We start from the raw sequence: 22,192 nt of genomic DNA on the forward strand, positions 1-22,192 counted from the left end.
GCTGCACACTCAAGTAGGTTCAAGGGGAGGAGGGCTGCTCAGAAAAATTGCCAGTATTTTCACCAATTTTTTTCAAACTATAAATAGAACCATGAACATTTGTTGTGTTTTGATGATGCACCAAAAAATAAAAATAAATAAATAAATAAATAAATAAATATCACCCGGCACATTTTCTGTAAAAAGTAGTCAGTTTGCAGAAAGCCTAACCAAACCTACAAATAAAAATCAACCCCCCTCCTGCCCAGCCTCATCCCTCACAGGTAAGTGAACAAATGTTTGTAAACAAGAATAAAGAAAGCCACACACAGAATTGAGCACGAGCCAAAAATGTTTGTTTAGAGGAGAAAAGGCCACTTTACAACAACTTGGGTTGTGATGGAAAATATTTTACCAGCTCTACAGAGGAGATTGTACCTGGGCAGAGAGATGAAGCACAGAACACAGCTCTGAGCAGTAGCAAACTTCAACGGTGCCTCAGCTCCCTTACTAGTAAGAGTGCAGAGTTAAAATTGGGCCAGATGGGGATTGAGAATGGGTGTTTCTGAAGAGATACAAGTTAATCCTTAGTCCTGATAAAACTATCAGGCTACGTCTACACTGGCATGATTTTCCGAAAATGCTTTTAACAGAAAAGTTTTCCGTTAAAAGCATTTTTGGAAAAGCATGTCTAGATTGGCAGGATGCTTTTCCGCAAAAGCACTTTTTGCGGAAAAGCGTCTGTGGCCAATCTAGATGCGCTTTTCCGCAAAAAAGCCCCAATCCCCATTTTTGCGATCAGGGCTTTTTTGCAGAAAACACTACTGTGCTGTCTACACTGGCCCTTTTGTGCAAACGTCTTTCGGAAAAAGACTTTTTCCCGAACAGGAGCAGCATAGTATTTCTGGAAAAGCACTGACGATCTTACATGAGATCGTCAGTGCTATTCCGGAAATTCAAGCGGCCAGTGTAGACAGCCAGCAAGTTTTTCCATAAAAGCAGATGATTTTGAGGAAAAACTTGCCAGTCTAGACACAGCCTCATAGTGCCTGGATGTGCTTTTCCACCTAGCCCCTGCTCCTACTACTGAGCAGTAATTTAGTGGCTGCACAGAGATGCTTTTTCATGCTGTAACTGGTTTTGCTGTCTTCCTTTTCCTCCTTTTTTCCTTTCTAGCTTAATCATTTACATGTAGGATCAAACCAGAGTGGCTATGTGCTTTAATTTTTATGTACGGCTCAGTCCATGACCTTTATTCTCATTTTCATCTGTACATTTGAGGAAGTAGAGGAGTCTGTTTCATTGTTTTTCATTTATTCTCTAATTTCTCTGTGCTTGCAGATGGTTGGCATCACTTTAGAGTTCCTTCTGTGGGAGGAGGATGAGTCGGAGAGCTGGTTGATTTGTTCAAAGCACCTTTGCTATTTATTCGGAGTAAAACACACCAGGGTGCAGAAAAGCATAGAGCCAAGGTACCACTAAAGACCATTTTCTTACGTCAGGTCTTCAGCTCTTGTTCCCGGGATCCATGGTCTTTACACTCTAGTATCAGGGATTTTCAAAGTCATTATCTCAAATCAAGGGGCTTCACACCAGGCTCCCCCTTTCCTCTTGGTTTCAGAGCAGGGATCCAGCAGTGAGCAGGCAAGATCTGCCCACTCAGATCCACACCCTGCTACCTTCCTGGACTTCTTCCTACTTCTGCCTATGTTCAGATATTTTCCATGGTTCATTCTTGAGCTTACTGTATATCTGCATTCTTCTGAGGCTTCACAACTGATCTGTCTTCCCAGGTCCCAGGGCCGTTTTAGGTTCTCTCTTCTTCCACGGAGAGAAAGAACTCAAATAGCTTTCCCCCTTGGTGTTCCCCATCAAGTCCTAAATCAAAATATGAACAAGCCACTTCTGCATTCCTCAGGCTTGAGCTTCCATCCCCCTGACACTTCCCCCTGCTCTGATGCTCACTGGAACATCTCTCAGGGCTGTCTCCCCTGCAGGCTCAGATTTTCAGGCCTTATGTTCTGATGTCCCACTGAACACATCTAAGGACTCTCAGTCTATAGTTCCAGAAGTTCCACCAGAGCTTCCCCAGACTTCTCCATGTCTTTTTCAGTTTCTTAGCAAAGCCCCCTCTACTCAGAAGAGGAACCCAACACCTACTTATCCCCTCTTGCTCTAAGAGTCCTTCTACTACCTAGAGTAGTACTGAAGAGTTATTTTATATACCTACCCATCCTGGGCTTCCTTTCTTTATTGCAACCAGCTGGGACTCATTATTAATAGGGCCTGGCCCACCCTCCAGGTGCAGCCAGTCACCCAAATAGAGTTCTCCAGCTCCACTTAGTGGCTACGTCTACACTGGCATGATTTTCCGGAAATGCTTTTAACGGAAAAAGTTTTCCGTTAAAAGCATTTTCGGAAAAAGCGCGTCTAGATTGGCAGGATGCTTTTCCACAAAAGCACTTTTTGTGGAAAAGCATCCGCGGCCAATCTAGACGTGGTTTTCCGCAAAAAAGCCCCGATCACCATTTTCGCGATTGGGGCTTTTTTGCGGAAAACAGTACTATGCTGTCTACACTGGCCCTTTTGCGCAAAAGTCTTTCGGAAAAAGACTTTTGCCCGAATGGGAGCAGTATAGTATTTCCGGAAAAGCACTGATGATTTTACATGAGATCGTCCGTGCTTTTCCGGAAATTCAAGCGGCCAGTGTAGACAGCTGGCAAGTTTTTCCAGTCTAGACACAGCCAGCATGTATACCTTACACTGACTCTAAAAGAGTTAGTGTAAGGTATACATGCTATCACACACTCTTATCATGCCAGTGATAAAAAAAGAATGGAATTGTCTATATGTGTAGTGATTTTGAGGTGACTATTTAACCCAGCATTGAATATGATTCCACATCTTTTACCTAGACTAGAGAATGTGCTTGCCTCTTTTCTCCTCCCTACAAATGGAGATTGGAAGACAGTGACAAGGAGTACCCTACCCATAACACTTTGTAGGGCTCATTTCAGCACAAAAGGCTTGTCTGTGGAATAGAGGTTAACAGTGGGCCAGCTATTACAGAGTTTGCTGGTATTCCCTGTTATTTGGATGGTACGCTGATCACAGGAGCTAGGGATGAAGCACCCAAGAACCTCCGAATGGCTCCAGGGATGTGGTCTGAGCATGCTCTTAGTGCAAACAAAGACAAATACGAATTCTTCAAAGATTCAGTTATGAATTGTGGCCACACCAATTGTGGTGCCTATGATATGTTAACTCGAGAACGCAAATCACCTCACAGTCTTGATTTGCTAAATGTTATTTATTTAATGATAGCCAGTTTGGATGCAGTGTATTGAATCATAGAATACCAGAACTGGAAGGGACCTCAAGAAGTCATCAAATCCAGTCCTTTTCCATCACAGCAGGACCAAGCACCATCTAGATCATCCTCTGACAGATGCTTAGCTAATCTTTTAAATATCACCAATAATGGGGATTCCACAATTTCCCTAGGCCATTTATTCTAGTGTTTAATCACCCTGACAGTTGGGAGGCTTTTCCTAATGTCCAACCTAAACCTCCCTTGCTGCAATTTAAATCCAGTGCTTCTTATCCTATCATCAGAGGTCAAGGAAAACAATTTTTCTCCCTCCTTCTTGTAACACCCTTTCAGGTACTTGAAAACTGCTATCCTGTCCCCTCTCAGACTTCTCTTTTCCAAACTAAACAAACCCAGTTCTTTCAGTCTTCCCTCAGAGGTCATGTTTTCTAGACCTTTAATCATTTTTGTTGCTGTTCTCTGGTTCCTCTCCAGTTTCTCCAGATTTCTCTTGAAATGTGGTGCCCAGAGTTGGACACAATATTCCAGCTGAGGCCTATTCAGTGCAGAGTAGAGCGGAAGAATGACTTCTCATGTTTTGCTCACAACACTCCTGTTAATGCACCCCATAATCATGTTCGCTTTTTTTTTTGCATCAGTGTCACACTGTTGACTCATATTTAGCTTGTGGTCTACTATTATAAACTATTTTGTTTTTTTAGAAGTATGTCTTTCTATATGAAAGAGAAAGGATACATCGGTATTGAATAGCATCCTTTTAAATAGTTTGAGAGTCTGCAGGGGCCCTCACTGTGTTCCGTATTTTGGAAGCCAATGCAAAACTCACCACAGAGGCAGTCATGGGTGTAACTGGGCCTTTCACGCTGTATGCAGTTAGCTAACAGGATTACTTGGGTCTCATTTTGCCCACATGGTTATTTCCTGTTATGTGTGTTGTGGAAAGAGCAAAAGACAATGTACACAGTCCTCTCGCATCTCTTAGTAGCTAAGATTCAGGCCCGCTGGTGGGCAGGAGTGGGGGAAAGCCTAATGATTCTAAGCAGTGGTGGCACCCAGAGCCCTGATCCTTTTAAATCACTGCCAGGGTGCCACACCACATGATTTGAGCAGCTCTAAGGACAGGCGGAGGTAGTGTGGCACGTTCCCAGAGGTCCTGACGGCTAGCAGCCCCCAGCTCTGCCCCTTCTGCCTGATGCCCTGCCTCTTCCACGAGCATGAAGCCCCCCCACCCAGGTACCAGGGATGGCTGCGGGCTTCTCTGATAAGTTTCTGTCCAGCTTACTGTGGTGTTTTAGATGCTGCTTGTAATTATTAGAACAGGGAGCACAGGCTGCTGGGAATCTGGAAACACAGGAAACAGGAAGGAGTGGGGAGGAGATGGGCCAGGCCTGAGTGAGAGCTACAGAGGGGAGCAGCAGCAGCTTTGTAAAGAGGTTTCACCTTTGGTAAATAAAGGCCTGTTGAAGTTTGTTACTACCTTGCATGCATGATACAGCACTTACTTACTCTGAGTAGTGCTTAACTCCAGAAGTAGTGACTAAGCAGTCAGAAAGTAAGAGGGCAGAATCTCGTCCTGACATAGTCATTCTATTTTCTATTCCATTCTATTTTTTACATTCTACTTTCTGTCCTTCAACTGGGTTGGTGTTAAGCTTTGCTTTCAGTGTTAATCCTTGTGGTACATTTTCTTCATTTGTTTCATCTTCATAAGCAGAGCCTTGATCCAGTAAATCTCTTTGTTCTTCCTGTGATGACTCTGGTTCAGAATTGTCATGATTCAATGAATCTTCATTTTAATTATCCTCTTATTATTTCCCTTTCTCATGACAAAGATGTCCAGACCTCAGACTATGAGAATTTCTCTACCTCTTGTGTATTCCCCTGAGGCAATAAGAAATGCTTCACCTCAAGTTATCAGCTTGTCTCCTAAATTGCAATAAATCAGCATTTTGCAGAATGTGAGGATTCTTTCTATGAGAAAGCCCCAGCTTCAGGAGAAGTAAGATACAAATGCAGGTAAAATCGTCAGGGGAATGGGCTACTTTATCTCAAATGTGAAAAGCCACAGATTTTCCCATAGCAAAACTCACATCCAGGTTCCAAGTGCACTGAACACTGGAGAGAGTTCAGGATTTTAGTCTGTCTCAATGTAGTGATAAAGAACCAGTTGTAAAATGTGGAGCTGCTTTTGTATTCTCTGTCCCACTGAAGTTTTCAACTGTTCAGACTTAGGGTGCATTTCTAGGCCAAACCAAAAGCTGCTTTGATGACGGACTACTATAAATGCTTCAAACCAGTACTTGCTGAAAACCATGGTCTTAGGGCATGTCTATGCTGCAGGGCAAAAGCTGAATTAAGCTACACAACTTCAGCTATGTCATTGCATAGATGAAGTTAAAACAGCTTAATTTGGCTTTTGGCACTGTCAATACTCTTTCTTCAACTTTCCTTAGTCCTCATGAAATGAGGGTTACGGGAATCGGAGTAAGAAGTCCTCCAGTTCATCATTATTTTGAAATAATGGCTTACTGCGTAGACACACATTTTGTTATTTCAAAATAATGTCAGTTATTCCAAAATAATGTTGCTGTGTAGACATAGCCTTATAGTTTCAGTGGAAGTTCTAAAATCCCTTAGAGGGGGCATTTTCACAATCCTGTAACTAATTTTTCCCATTGCTCCACCCAAAATTGTTCCTATTCCTAAAATCAGGGCTCCATTTTGCTAGGCCCTGTACATCTGCACCCCCCAGTGCATCCACTGTTTGAAACAGGCACTGCACCAAAGAATCTGCAATCCAGGAAACAAGAATCAAATCATGGCCTTAAAAAGTGATGTTATTAACAAAACAAAAAGATATACTTGGTCAAGCATACTTGGTTGCTAGATGTTACAGAGGGGCTCAGAAAAGAACAGAGTAAAACACAGAGAAATTGTATCTCTGGGATTCAGCTTAATTACAGTGTATAGGGGGTGCAAATGGACTTAGCATAGAGAACTTTGACCAAACAAAACAAAGAAAATTACCAGATCGCATCTAACTACAAAACATTTCTTCTCTACTCATGATCCTGCCAGGTGCTTCAATGTCCAGTCCATTTCCAAGCCCAGTATTCTTTGTAGGCATGGTAATTTTGTCTGGTTCAATTCATCTTTGTTCTCTCAACTCCTGGTTTAAAACTGTCACAAAAAAACCCAGAAGACACATATATCTTCTAATTCATATCTCAACACCTTTTCCCATTGGCTCTCTTGGCTCCCTGCCAACACCCCCTAGCTACCTGAGTTTAACCCTTTAGTCAGGTTAATGCTGGCCAGCACTTCTCCTATCCATTACACTAGTTCATCACATAAATGGCAAAGGTCTCCTTCCTCCCAAGCAGATGCTTGTCTTGCTTTGGTTAATTGTCTGACCCATGGTTCTCTTTCTTTGGTTTATAGCAGTCCCAAAAAATCAAGTTGGTAAGCATCACAGCCTCTGCATGCTTTTAGGAATTAGCTTCATGCTCTTGCCTATGAGGCAATTACTGAGATGGGAGCTCAAGTATTAATGCAGTTGGTTAACAAATGACAAAAGACTGGATAAAATGCTTGCCTCTCAGGCTCTACACTGTCATTCATCCATTCAAACTTCAGAAGTTTCTCAGTGTTCTTTGTTAAGCAAGAGGCTTACTGGAACCACCACATACTGTGTCAGACTTTGAGGAAATCCTTTATCTGTACGTCCTTTTGAAACTGTCACTGAACTGTGTGGGCCTAAAGAGTGATAAGCATTAATAATACCGTGTTCCTTTTTATCCAAGTGTCTCTCAGTTTAGTTTCAGTTTGCTTTATCTTGAACTCTGCTTTAAGACTCAGCCAGTCTTTCAAAAGTGGTGCTTAGCCCATCACATATGGATGACTATTACAGTAATATTGTAAAACACTTCTTATCTAAGTCAAGGGCCAGTAATGACCTTAGACTTCCCAGTATAAATGCATCAGTTGCTGATATGCAGCGCTACATTTGCTCTCTGTTTATAAAGAAATGTCATGAGCACCATCACTGCATGGAGAGCTTTGTTCTTTTTGTTTCTAATCTCCATATAATTAAGTGAAATGCATCCAGGAAGAAAGGTTCTGCAGGTAAGGCACTATGCTGAGTGGCACTTGGGAGACTTCAGTTCATAGATTTATAAATTCCCAGGTCAGACGGGACCATTGTCATAGGAGGTGGGTGTAATAGGCAGAGAGGCAAAGGCTCCCCTGGCACAACTTCCATCAGGGGACACCTGAATGCAGGTTTGATGGTTTGCATTGGGGAATAGTTTTTGCTTATTATTATGCCCCAGGTAGATTCTAGGGTGGCTGAGGAGGCAGTGTTTGTTATTCAGCTTCCTGGGCTCATCAATAATCTCCCTGGACTCTTGAACCCACGAACCCAGCAAGCTGAGCAGCAGACATCACCTCCTCAGATGTCCTGGATCTTGCATGGTGCATATAAAAAGCTCAAGTTCATCAGGAAAAGACAAGAACTTTCCCCATGGGGCAGCTCAGATGCTTGGGAGGAAAGGTGTGGCATGGCCAGGGTGTGTCAGGCTGTCCAAGGGCTCCTCTAGCCATAGGCAGGTAGAAGAGGGTTTCAAGGCTCTGGCCAGCTGGGGGCTTTTCCAGCCACTGGGGGCAGGAGGGCTAAGGCTCTGGCTGGCTCAGGGAAAGCAGCAGGAAATGGATTTCAAGATGGCAGACTTTAGCAAACCGAGGCTATGTCTACGTTTTGCACCAGAAGCTTTTATCAGAAGAGATCTTCTGCAAAAACTTCTTGAGCAAGAGCGCATCCACACTGCGAAAGCGCATTGAAAATGTGATGCACTTTTGCGAGAGAGTATCCAGACTGCATGGACACTCTTTCGAAAGTAAGCTCTGATTGTTATGCCCAGAATGGCCACCAGGGCACCTGTGCTTTTTGTGAAAGAGCTCTTGCGCAAAAACGTGTTCTTCCTCATAGAATGAGGAATACCTACACCGGACAAACCCCTTTGTTTTTTTGACTTTTTTGAGCAAAAACACGCTTGTGGTGTGGACGCTCTGCGAGTTTTTTGGAAAAATGGCCATTTTTCTAAAAAAATTCTGTGGTGTACACATAGCCTGAGAGAGTTGGTAGATAAGACGCCATGGGAATCTAAAGGGAAAAAACTGTTTAAGAGAGTTGGCAGTTTTACGAAGAGACATTCAAGAGCAAACCATGCTACTGCATAAGAAGGATAAACCACTAAATCAGGTGGATCAGGTAGATGAGGCTTTCTTTAGACAACTAAAAGAAGCTTTCAGATCACAGGCTCTGGTTCTCACTGCAGACTTTAATCACCCTGACATCTATTGGGAGACCAACACAGCAGTACACAAACAATCCTGGAAGTTTTTGGAGAATGTTGAGGACAACTTCCTGGTACAAGTGTTAAAGGAACTAACCAGGGGCCGTGCACAACTCAATCTGCTACTCACAAACAGGGAGGAATTAGTAGAGGAATCTGGGAAGCAGTGATCATGAGGTGGTCAATTTCAGGATCATGATCAAAGGAAGAAAGGAGAGCAGCAAAATACATACCCTGGACTTCAGAAAAGCAGAAATGACTTCCTCAGGTAGGATCTCCTGGGATGCTAACAAGAAGAGGGAAGGAATCCAGGAGAGCTGGCAGTATTTTAAAGAAGCCTTATTCAAGGCACAGGAACAAACCATCCCAATGCACAGTAAGAAAAACAAACCAGCTTGGCTTAACAGTGAAATCCTTGGTGAGCTTAAACAAAAAAGGAAGCTTACAAGAAGTGGAAACTTAGACAGATGACTCGGGAGGAGTATAAATATATTGCTCAAGCATGCAGGCGTGTGATCATGAAGGCCAAAGCACAATTAGAATTGTATCTAGCAGGGATGTGAAGGGAAACTAGAAAGGTTTCCATAGGCATGTTAGCAATAAGAGGGTGGTCAGGGAAGGTGTGGGACCCTTATTGGATGAGGGTGGTAACCTAGTGACAGCTGATGTGGGAGAAACTGAAGTACTCAACGCTTTTTTGCCTTTGTCTTCACAGATAAGGTCAGCTCCCAAACTACTGCACTAGGCAACACAGTATGGGAAGGAGGTGGGCAGTCCATGGTAGAGAAAGAACAGGTTAAGAACTATTTAGAAAAGTTGGACATACTCAAATCCATGGGTCTGGATCTATTGCATCCAAAGATGCTGAGAGAGTTGGCTGATGTGGTTATAGAGCCATTGGCTATTATCTTTGAAAACTTGTGGCAATCGGGGGAGATTCCGGAGGATTGGAAAAAGGCAAATGTAGTGCCCATTTTTAAGAAAGGGAAGAAGGACAATCCATGGAACTACAAACCAGTCAGCCTCACCTCAGTCCCTGGAAAAATCATGGAGGGAATCCTCAGGAATCCATTTTGAAGCACTTGGAAGAGAGGAAAGTGATCAGGAATAGTCAACATGAATAGTCAATAGTCATCAAGAGCAAGTCATATCTGATTAACCTGATTGTCTTCTATGACAAAGTAACTAACTGGCTCTGTGGCCATGGGGAAGGTGGTGGACATGATATACCTTGACTTTAGCAAGGCTTTTGATACAGCCTCCCCATAATATTCTTGCCAGCAAGATAAGGATATATGATTGGATAAATGGACTGTAAGATGGACAGACAGCTAGCTAGATTCTCGGGCTCAATGGGTAGTGATCAATGGCTCAATGTCTGGTTGGCAGTCAGTATCAAGTGGAGTGCCCCAGGGGTCAGTTCTAGGGCTGGTTTTGTTCAACATCTTTATTAATGACGTGGATGAGGGGATAGATTGCACCCTCAGCAAGGTTGTAGATGACACTAAACTAGAGGGAGAGGTAGATATATTGGCGGGTAGGGATGAAGTCCACAGTAACCTAGACAAATTGGAGGATTGGGCCAAAAGAAATCTGCTGAGGTTCAACAAGGATAAGTGGAGAGTCCTGCACTGGGGAGGGAAGACTCCCAATCACTGCTACAGGCTGGGGACAGAGTGGCTAAGCAGCAGTTTGGCAGAAAAGGTCCTTGGGATTAGAGTGGATGAGAAGCTGGATATGAGTCAACAGAGTGCCCTTGTAGCTAAGAAGGTTAATGGTATATTAGGTGAATTAGAAGGAGTGTTGCCAGCAGATCTAGAGAAGTGATTATTCCCCTTTATTTGGCACTGGTGAGTCCACATTTGGAGTACTGCATCTTCTTGGACACCCATTACAGAAAGGATGTGGATGTATTGGCGAAAGTCCAGCAGAGGGCAACAAAAATTATTAGGGGGCTAGAGCACAGGCTGAGGGATTTGGAGAGGAGAGACTGAGGGATTTGGACTTAATTAGTCTACAGAAGAAAAGAGTGAGGGGGGATTTGATAGCAGCCTTGAACTATCTGAAGGGAGGTTCCAAAAAGGAAGGAGAGAGGCTGTTCTCAGTGGTGACAGATGGCAGAATGAGGAGCAATGGTCTCAAGTTGCAGTGTGGGAGGTTTAGGTTGGATATTAGGAAAAACTATTTCACCAAGAGGGTGGTGACGCACTGGACTGGGTTGCCTGCTTCCATCTTAGCGGTTTTTAAATCTCGGTTTGACAAAGCCCTGGATGGGATGATTTAGGGTTGGCCCTGCTTTGGACAGGGTTGGACTCCATCTTCTAAGGTCTCTTTCAACCCTATGATTCTATGATTCTATTCTATGATTCTAAGTATGTCAAGAGACCATGCTGGCTTATCCAGGAGATCTTCAATGATATAAAAATAACAGGGAGTCCCATGGATTTGGGTAGAATCTTTCTTCAAAAGCATGAAGTGGAAGCTCCAGTTTGGCAGGGATTTATACAAATATACGAGGATGGGAGTGTTACATTACTGCCCTCATTGAATCACTGCATTCCCTCCTGCTGCTCTTTCTCTCTTTGCCCAGTCAGTCTCAGTTCACTCTTTACACCACGGCTCATATGATTTGTCTCCCTTCCCCATACTCATAGATCCTCAGTCTTCTCACCCAGATAATCTCCACTCTCCTCACCCAAGCTTCTCATCTGATCTGAAGGTCTCCCCTTCCCTCCAGCCCAGTCTTCCTCTGCCATTTCCCTCCATGGATCCCAGCCCCAGTCTTATTACCCAGCCAAAACCCAGTCTCTGCAACCTCAACCCCCAGTCCCAGGTTTCCTTACCCTGCCTTCAATCCCAGTTTCCTCCCCAGACTCCTTTCCCCTTCAAGTCCAGCTCTTTTCTTTTCTGCATGCAAATCAGACAGCTTCCTCCACATGCTGAGTGCTGGAGGAGGACAGGGGGAGCACTGAAAGCACAGGAATGTGTTTCCCTGCTCTCAGTCCTGATACTTGTGCCTGGTCCAACACTCACAGCACCAGCTCAAACCAGCAATTGCAGGGGGAACCCTTCTCAGCTCTAGGCTGTAGCAAACCCATGTCAGATAGAACATTTGAGGAATTTATCTGTGAAGCTTCAGCAAGTCTTCACTGAGCACAGGAGAATTGTGATATTTTAAAGGAATTGGCTACATTTAGCTGTGTTTTTATGGAGATGGCAAAAGTCATATCTTTGCCAAATTTCAGATCTCTGCTCCAAAGTCAGGAGCTTCTAGACTTTCTCAGATAAAAGGTTGCCTGGATATTTTAACATGTATGAAGTAATCTAGTTTTGGTTTTTATTAGTTTCATTCTCAGAAACATCTGGGCTGTTTTGATCATAATTAGCCTAAGGTGGACATCTAGCATGGACAATGTCAGCCCAAATACTTAAAGTTTGACAGTTATATACTGAAAACAGGGTCTTTTAATGGAATGTGTCAGGCAACCTTAATAACAGGCAATGCTACCAATCTCATCTATAATATATAGAATCATTGGACTGGTAGGGACCTTGAGAGGTCATCTAGGCCAGCCTCCTGTACTCCGGGCAGGACTAAATATTATAAATGTATTAAAACTTTTTGAAGGGAAGGAATTCTAATCTGGTTCACATTCTGCATCCATCATGTTGGAGTCTATAGTGCAGGAAGTTCTTGTGTGCTCTTTTGAAGGGGAACTCTTCAGACTTGTAATCATATCATTAGCTTTTTGCTCTCGAGGTAATCCTTAGCCCTGTAAAGGCTTTTGTACAGGTTTTACTTTCTGCACATGAATATTGCTATTGACTGTAATGTGATTACTCAGGACTGTTAACTGAAAGCACATGCATAAGCTTTTGCAGGGTTGGAACTATTTTCTAGAGTACAAAAAGGAAATATTATAATTTTGTTGGGGGAGTTCTAGAACATTCGCACTAGATGATCACAGTGGTCCCTTCTGGCTATCAGTGTATGAATAATCTCTGTATTTATTTACTTCTTTTGCAGAGGGCTGTTTCAACAGGTCTGAATCAGTTTGGGTGATCTATCTGTGTTATCACCGTAAGTGAAAGCATTGAGCCTTTGCTGGGATATATAAATAATAAGTTCTACATTATTTCTCCCTCTCTCTCTCTCTCTCTCTCTCACACACACACCCACTTTTGAACTGAATAATTCAGTCCAGTTGTTAAAGCCAATTACTCTATATAATTGAATGTTTTATAGAAAGCACAAACCCCTATTACCTTAAAAATTGGCTGAGTAGTGAATAACAATACGTTTTCCTGGGCTCAAACTATGATTTTTGGCTGCGTCTACACTGGCACCTTTTTCTGGAAATGCTTAAAATGGAACAGTTTTCCGTTATAAGTATTTCTGGAAAAAGAGCATCTACATTGGCAGGATGCTTTTCCGGAAAAGCCCTTTTTCCGGAAAAGCGTCCATGGCCAATGTAGACGCGCTTTTCCGGAAAAAAGCCCCGATCGTCATTTTCGCAATTGGGGCTTTTTTGCAGAAAACACTACTGTGCTGTCTACACTGGCCCTTTTCCGGAACAGTTTTCCGGAAAAAGGACTTTTGCCCGAGTGGGAGCAGCATAGTTTTTCCGGAAAAGCAGCTGATTTCTTGCAGTAGATCGTCAGTGCTTTTCCGAAATTCAAGGGGCCAGTGTAGACCGCTCGCAGCTTATTCCGGAAAAGCGGCTGCTTTTCCGGAATAAGTGGCCCAGTGTAGACACAGCCTTTTTGTTTGGTGTCTTTCAACTGGGAAGCCTTTATTCCTTATTTTTCTACCCTCCCTTGTCTCTAGTTCTGTCATTTTTCTTCAGTGATGCAAAGCATTAACATGAAAACCAGACTGGACTGTTGTAGTGTACAGACACCCCTTGGAGACTTTGCTACTTTTGTATTGAATTTGAATAGCAGTATATGCTATATATAGTCTCCCAGCCTGCAAGTTTCACCTTTTCAGCAGAAAATAGGGTCTTTTGTTACATCTGCATAATAGTATGCAGTGAAAACATATGTATTCACACACTTGCAGACATACTCACAAGCCCGGTAAAGAGCGTACTAGGAATCCTTATAAACTCAATGGGCCAGATCATCTGCTGGTGTAAATCTGCATTTAGAGCCACCGACATCAATAGAGTTATCCATACCTCTTGTGATGGTCTTCACTTGAGGCTAGTGGTTATGGGTTTAGTCCCTTCAACCTGCAGAGGGGTTTTGGTAGGGGAGCCTAAGCCCACCCACTGCACCAGGCTCTAGCCCAGGGCCATTTGAGGGAGGCAAAAGAGTCTGATACTCAAGAGCACCTTAGGGCTGCCCTTCCTGGGCTGCTTCAGACCACTGTTCTCAGGGAAAGCATGAAAGGATCAGCTCTTGATGGCTTGGCATGGCATGGTAACACTCTTCATCTTGGAACAGAAGCTGCTTCCTGTCAGGCAATGGCTCTCCAGGCAGCTCAGTTCTATGTCTTTCTCCTTCCGGGGTAGTCCATACACAAAACAAGAGAAATTAACACAAACTGTGTCACTATGCAAGAGGGAGAAACACCTCCATCTCAGGGTATAACTGTGCCCCCCTTGTAGGTGTGACAGACTAGGACCAGAGCAGCTCCTTAGCCCGTTTTTGATCAGCATAGGATTTGTATACCCTAGTCCTATACGTCTTCTGAGCATCTGGTCCAATCAGATCTAATTATTGCAACAAAAATGTCCCATGCATTCTTTAACCTGGAAAATACACAGTATCCTTAAATCAACAATTTAAAAATAGTAATGCAAATCTTTTTATGCAGGGAAGAAGAAAAAAAAAGTCCTGATCCCTGCTCATAGAAGCAAAAGGGAAAAACTCGCCTACACGCCAGTGATGCAAGACCCTGCCCTACGAGGCAGCAGCTGCCCTGCAGATATAGATGAAACTATGGGAACAGATTGACACAGATATGTATCAAGAACAATTACCATCTTTCAAATGATACCAGACAAGTAACAACTTGGTAGAATAAATAAATGCAACCCACATCAATCTGATCAAGTGTAAGATGAGGTGAAAGATGCAATATGAACCAGTTGCTGCTCAATTAATGTTCATGTTTAGTTAAATTAGTTGAGTGCTATCTTATTTACATAAGAAAATCTCCACTCATGCTTCACTGAGCCCTAGCCAGGCCTTAATTGAGAATTTATGGTTGAGTTCTCAGTGGAAACTGAAGTACTTGCACATTAATTCAAAGTGTAATGGATGGCCTGAATTCAATCTTATTCGTACCACTGGTGAGCAGTGTCTATTCACGCTAAATCTGTACAACAAGCAAAGTCCTGAACTGGAATTAGATGAGGTGCTGCCAAAAATTGGAGCCAAGCTTGGATGCGTCTGGATATGCTGCGTGTATAAAACAAAATTACCTTTCTGTAAGCTCGCTCCAGCCAAAGTGTTTATGCTCATAATTTGTAGAAGGGAAGTTCACTTCAAATTAAGCATATCCTCCCCTTCTGGAAGCTGCCGTCTTAGATACCCCTTATGCAGGCAAAGATGTTTTTAATCACTTTAACACATAGTTTATTTTCTTTAATTTGCTGCCAAATGGATTTTCTTCTGAAAACTTTTAAAACTTTGTTTAGGACTAAAAGGAAGGGCTCGGTATAGAGCAGAGCTATTTAGGCAACAGCAGATTCGTGTGCATTCAGATGGTCCAGTAATCGGCTTGCTAGGCTAGAAGTTGGGAGGTTCAGGTTCTTGCTCTACCCTGGATTTCCTGTGCGACCTTGAGTGAGTCACTTAGGACCAGATTTTTAAAGACACTTAGGTGCCTAAAGATGCAGATAAGCACCTAGTAGGATTGAAATCATGGGATTTCCATGTTTGAACGTCCCATAAGGCACCTATTTATATCTTTATGCCCTTAAATACCTCTAAAAACCTGCCTCTTAGTCTCATTGTGCTTCAGTTCCCCAACTGTACAATGGATATTATACCACTTGCCTGCCTTACAGGAACATTGTGGGGATCTATGCATTAAAATATATGAGGTGCTCAGATACTAGAGTAATGAGGGCCATATAAATACCCAACAGAGATTGATATTAACAATAACAATGTATTTATTTGTATCACAGCAGCGTTTACAAATGTCCACTGAGATGGGGACTCTTCTGCGCGAGGCCCTGTACACACACATAGTACAGCTGTATGACTTCAGTTTATCTAGTCAAAGAACCCAGAAGCACAGAAACCACACAGTTCATTGTGCATGGAACTGTCTGCCAATGCCTTTGCTTTTTGATATATTCAATGCGTTAATTTAAAAGATCAATTAGAGCTCAAACGGGAGAGCTCTTAGTCACGGGCATCGTCTCACGTAGTCAGATTGTGCTCACCAAAGTCAGGCTTGCACAGTCAGAGCTATTACACGTAAAAAAGGTGCCGTATTGATTGTGCTGGGGATTGGACATCAGCAGTGAAAACATCCCCATTTTCCTGCCAACGTGCTTTGTCAGGTGTCATTGTTTACAACCGCCCTAGACTTCTTTGGTTGGGCCTTCAGCTATTGGTTCCTTGAATTTTGAAAGAGAAACATCAAAGAATCATCAGATTGATTTGTCCTGAAATACGAAAGCAGGCACTACAGACTGTGATCATGGTCTTGTGAGAAGGGCAACCTATCTTAACAGCTGTCCCCTAGGATCAGATCTGTGGTCAATTTAATCCAGTGTCTTGTCTCCAACAGTGGCCATTTCTAGCTGCTTCTGATGAATTTGCAAGCAACCTTGCAGTACAAAGTTATAGAATAACCTGCCACCAGGGAAAATACCTAGACTAAGGCTAGCAACTCACTGCACATACATAATCACTCTGCATTCATTGTACAATCAAAACTCCCACTGAAGTTAATTAGTGCAGTGAAAGGGTGTGACCACTCTCCACCCCTTAGTGGATGGAGCCAGGCAAGTCATGCTTCTCCACAGAGGTGAAAGTAACTTACATTTCTTAAAGGTATTGTCATAGCTACTATGGTAGATAGTCAGATATGGCATTGGGAATCAGGAGTATGGGGGCACCATGCTCTTTTGAATTTGTGTGTAGTGGGAAACCAGGAGGCATAGGTGGATGGACTCCAACCCACAACATGCCTTGACTTCATTCCAGATTTCATGGAGGTCCAGGGGGTTCTCCTAAGTTGGGGAGGAGGGTGAGACAAGAGGGGCCCAGCAAGTCTCGTACAGGTTCTCTCCCTTTAATACACACTGACAGCCTGAGGGTATGTCTACACTCCAAATACTGCACTGCTAAAGCATAGACCAGGCGTTGGGCTTTAGTAACTTGCCATCACTTTTCACTTTGGGTACGTCTAAACTACATGGCTCCGTCAACGGACCCATGTAGATTTGTTGTTTTGGCAAAGTCAAATGAAGCCGTGATTTAAATGATCATGGCTTCATTTACATTTACATGGCTGCCGCGCTGAGCCGACAAACAGCTGATCAGCTGTTTGTCCGCTCAGCGCGCTAGTCTGGACGCTCCCCTGCCGACATCAAAGCTCTTCGTCGGCAGCCCCGGTAAACCTCATCCCACGAGGAATAATGGGGCTGCCGACAAAGGGCTTTGATGTCGGCAGGGGAGCGTCCAGACTAGCGCGCTGAGCGGACAAACAGCTGATCAGCTGTTTGTCGGCTCAGTGCGGCAGCCATGTAAATGTAAATGAAGCCGCGATCATTTAAATTGCGGCTTCATTTGCCTTTGCCTATGTGTCTAATCTACATGCCTCTGATGACAGAGGCATGTAGTCTAGACACAGCCTTTGTGATATGGAAACAACCCCCATACCACAAAGCCTTGTCACTTGGCTGCCTCAAATGCCTCCAACAATGCTATAAGGAACTAGAAAGGAAAAGAAGTCCTGGCCAACACTATCACTCAGTGTCAGTACTAGAGATTGGGCCTTTGGACTGAACCAATATTCCAAGATTTTTCTGCCCAGAGATACCATTTTCCATCTGTAACTGCTGCTACACTTGTTTTCAAATCCTTTTAAAAACCGTTTTTTATTTCTTACAGAACTTTGTCTAGTTGCTTTTGCATAAGATTTCCACAACAAACCTAGTATATAAAGAGTGGCAGTTTTTAACTTTCCTTTTCCAGCTGAGGCTAACAGGCAGATAACACTGAAATTTATGAACTTTTTTGAGGAAGCCTACAGGGGCTTGTTCACTAGAATTTGATTCTGTAGTCAGCAGCTTGTTATAGCTCTAAGAAAAATATGTCCTTTCCCATTCAGTTACCCCATGCAGTGATCCCTGTACGTGTGTCAATTACTTGGGCTGTCTGTTCTGAGCATAATATTAGAGATGCCACAGAGCCTCAAAGACTTTGGTACTACAAGAAGGCTGATGGTGCTTGCTGAGCATGGGTGTTTTTCTGAGACGCCTATTTGCTTAGAATTTTGGAGCATTGGAGGAAAGACGGGGGTGAGGAGGGGCACACAACTGATGAAACCCTGGCAATGTTAAGTCAATGGGAGATTTGCTATCAATTTCAATGAGCCATCCTTATAATGATAGAGGCTGGTGTGCTGATAAATATTGATGGACTACTTAGTAAACACATAGGCTATGTCTAGACTGCAGGCTTCTTTCGAAAGAGCCTCTTTCGAAAGATCGCGTCTAGACTGCAGGCGGATCTTTCGAAAGAGCAATCCGCTTTTTCGAAAGAGAGCACCCAGCGAGTCTGGATGCTCTCTTTCGAGGAAGCCCTATTTACATTGAAGAACGCCTTCTTTCGAAAGAGGAACTTTCGAAAGAAGACGTTCTTCCTCGTGAAACGAGGTTTACCGCCATCGAAAGAAAAGCCGCGTTCTTTCGAAATAATTTCGAAAGAACGCGGCTTGAGTCTGGATGCGGCTTGAGTTAATTCGAACTAAGATAATTCGAACTAATGGATCCAGACTAAAAAACTAGTTTGAATTAGCGTTTTGCTAATTTGAACTAGCATGTCCACATTAAGTGGACCCTGAACCAGGCTTAAGGATGGCCGGAAGCAGTGCCGGCAGGGCATCAGATGAGGACTTAGAGCGTGGAGATGCTTTCTCAGGCTAGCCGAGGGCTGTGCTTAAAGGGACCTGGCCCCCACCCCGGACAGACAGTTCTTAGGGGTGCCCTGCTTGAAAAGCAGTCCTGGCTTGGAGTGCCCTGAGTGCCCACACTGGGAACATCACAGCACTCGGCCATCAGACTGGCTGCACTTGCCGCAGGCTGCCATCTGGGGAGAGGGGGCAATCGGGGGGCGCAGGAGAGCTTCCACCCCCAGAAGCCCGCAGAGCCAGCCCAGTCCTCCCCATCGGGGGCTCGTGCCCCATTCCTCCCTCACCACCTTCCACTTACTAACTCCTTCCCTAGCCCCCCTTCCTGATGTACAAAATAAAGATAACGTGTCTTCCAAAATGGAATCTGTCTTTATTGAACAAAACTGGGGGAGACTGGGAAAAGGAGGTGGGAGAGGGAAAGAGAGAGGGTGGGAGATGGGAGGGCAACTAAAATGATCAGGGGTTGGGAACAGGTCCCATGTGAAGAGAGGCTAAAGAGACTGGGACTTTTCAGCTTAGAAAAGAGGAGATGGAGGGGGGACAGGATAGAGGTCTCTAAAAGCATGAGTGGGGTGGAGAGGGTGCATACAGAAAAGGTCTTCATTAGTTCCCATAAAGAAGGACTAGAGGACACCAAAGGAAAGGAATGGGTAGCAGGCTTCAAAGTAGTAACAGGAAGTTGTTCTTCACAAAGCAAAGAGTCAACCTGTGGAACTCCTTGCTGCAGGAGGCTGTGAAGGCTAGAACTAGAACAGAGTTTAAAGGGAAGTGAGATCAAGTCATGGAGGCTGGGTCCATGGAGTGGTATTAGCCAGGGGGTAGGAGTGGTGTACCTGCCCAAGGTTTGTGGAAGGCTGGAGAGCGATGGCATGAGACAAATGGCTTGGTCACTGTTTTCGGTCCATCCCCCCCAGGGTCCCTAGGGTTAGCCGCTGTCGGCAGACAGGCTATTGGGCTAGATGGACCTTTGGTCTGACCCAGGACGGCCATTGTAAGCTCAGGGCTCAGGGTCGGGGGTCCCACTGGACCCCCTTGATTCTCTTGCACACCTGCTCCTGCGTGGCCAGGCTGGCAGCTCTCCTGCCCTAGACGGCCACTTTCCTGTGCCTAGTTCGGAGATCGTGGACGAGGTCCACGATGTCTGCACTAGCCCAGGCGGGTGCCTGCCTCTTGCGGTCCCGGGCAAGCTCCCAGGAGCCGCCAGCCTGGTCCCAGGAAGAGGGGGAGGACTGGGGGGCATTGGGTGGCTGGCTCGATCTGTGCCAGGTGCAGGGTCTGCTGGCTGGGTGCTGGCAGGCTTGCACCTGGCACGGGCACCGTAGCCAGCCCGTGCCCCTTTAAGGGGTCCAGGGCCGGGAGGGGGGCAATAGAGTTTCCCTGGTGTTGGCCAGAGTGGCCACCAGGGAAAGCTGGGGAGGGCTAGCCTTTCACTAGTTCAAATTAAGGGTCTACACACCCCTTAATTCGAACTAGCTAGTTCGAACTAGGCATAATCCTTGTAAAATGAGGTTTTCCTAGATCGAACTAAGCGCTACGTTAGTTCGAATTAAATTCAAACTAACGGAGCGCTAGTGTAGCGCCTATGAAAGTTAGTTCGAACTAACATTAGTTCGAACTAACATCCGTTAGTTCGAACTAACTTTGTAGTGTAGACATACCCATAGTGACTCAGCCATGAGCTTATTATGAATTATTATTCTTTGCTCGGTGCTGCTAATGTGCTCAGTGCTGCCAATGTACTTGCTGTAGTACAGGAAAAAACCCTGTCATGAAGCCCACCCATGGGAGGAGGGTGGGAAGGATACAGTTACCCCATGACCTGGCAATTCAAAGGGGTCTAGACCTACTGGCTGCAGCTGCTGCTACTGCAGCAGCAGTGGTGGCTGAAGTCCTGGGCCCTTTAAATCGGCTCTGAGGGGTGCTGGGGGGGCAGTGTCACACTTCAAGCAGTGTGGAGGGTTGGCTGCCCCTAACTCCGTCCCTTCAATGCGAGGCCACACCCCTTCAATGCGAGGCCACACCCATTCTGGGAATGTGAAGTCAGCCTCCCCCTTACCTGGCCCAGGGGCCTGCAGAGGCTGTCGACACCCCTGACTGTCAGTCCCTTTCCAGGTGACTTTATAGATGCTAGAAATAGACCCATGGCTCCTGATTGAAATTAATGGGAAGGGTTCCACTGGCATGAGTGGGAATTGCATCAGGCTCATAGATAGATGGTGAGACACACAGGGGCCGGGCAGGTTGGGAACAGGGCCGGCTCAAGCTATTCCTGTGCCCCGGGTAACAGGCGCACAATACACGGTACTTGTGTGCCTGTGTGATAGTAGCCAAATGTCTGTGACTCTGTAACGGTGTAATGTTGTCTGTTGCTTCTGGGTGGCGCTGTTGCCTCTGTAAAGTCCTTCGCCTCCTGCCATGGCACTTGGCTGACTTCTGTGCTGCTCAGTCGGGCCACCGCACAGGAGTAAGTGGCGCAAACGGCTGTTTGGGTTCTGCAGTCCCCATGCAGACCACGGAGCCCAAACGACCATTTGCGCCTCTTGCTCCCACGCAGTGGCCTAGCTGAATGGCACAGAAGTCAGCTGAGCGCCATGGTGGGAGGTGAAGAGGGACGGGGCGGTGACATACACGGCCAGGAGGCAGAGCCTGGACAAGTGTGCATCCCCGACGGAGACAGAGAGGAGGGTGGAGGAGAACAGAGGAAACAGAGAGGAGGGAGAGGAGAGCGGAGAGAGAGTGAGAGGCAGGAGGGGGAGAAGAGAAAGAGAGAGAGGGAGAGAGAGGCAGGAGGTGGAGAAGAGCTGAGAGAGAAGGGGAGGCAGTAGGAGGAGGGGAGAGAGGGAGATAGAGCGAGAGACCGGAGGCTCAGGAGAGAAGACTAAGCTAGAAAGGAAATAGGACGTGGAGGAGAGACCCGAAAATCCCATCTCATGATGGGCTAACTGGCTATTTACTAAAGAGACACACATGTAAAGTAAGGGCCCATAAAGTGAGGTGCATGCTGATTGCACACAACCTTGGCTGAAGAGTTGTGCACTCCCACAGCATTCAACCAAAGTGCTGCTGTGGCTCAATCGGCACACCCTCAGCTACACACTCAAATGGCAACTGCTAGGTACACAAGCACAGTTAGCAAAACTGCCCTATCCCAGTGGAACTGTAGACGGCGAATGCCAATCTCATACTGCCCACTCACTAGCCTAGGTTGTCCATTGCTGTTGTAGCATAAGAAAAGAGGATTATGTGTTTTGCACCAGAGGTTCCAGGCTCAAGCTCCCCCCTCATAAAACAACCACAGATTAAAATCCTGTCATTACACCTGGTGCTGCTCTCTGTGCTGCATAAGAGTCCTGGCTATAAACATACAGAATTAAAGACTCATATCACCAGCTGGGTGACTATAAGAGCCTGTTGCAGCTCGAT

The sequence above is a fragment of the Pelodiscus sinensis genome, chromosome 1 (genome assembly GCF_049634645.1).
Source record: "Pelodiscus sinensis isolate JC-2024 chromosome 1, ASM4963464v1, whole genome shotgun sequence".
Lineage (NCBI taxonomy): Eukaryota > Metazoa > Chordata > Testudines > Trionychidae > Pelodiscus > Pelodiscus sinensis.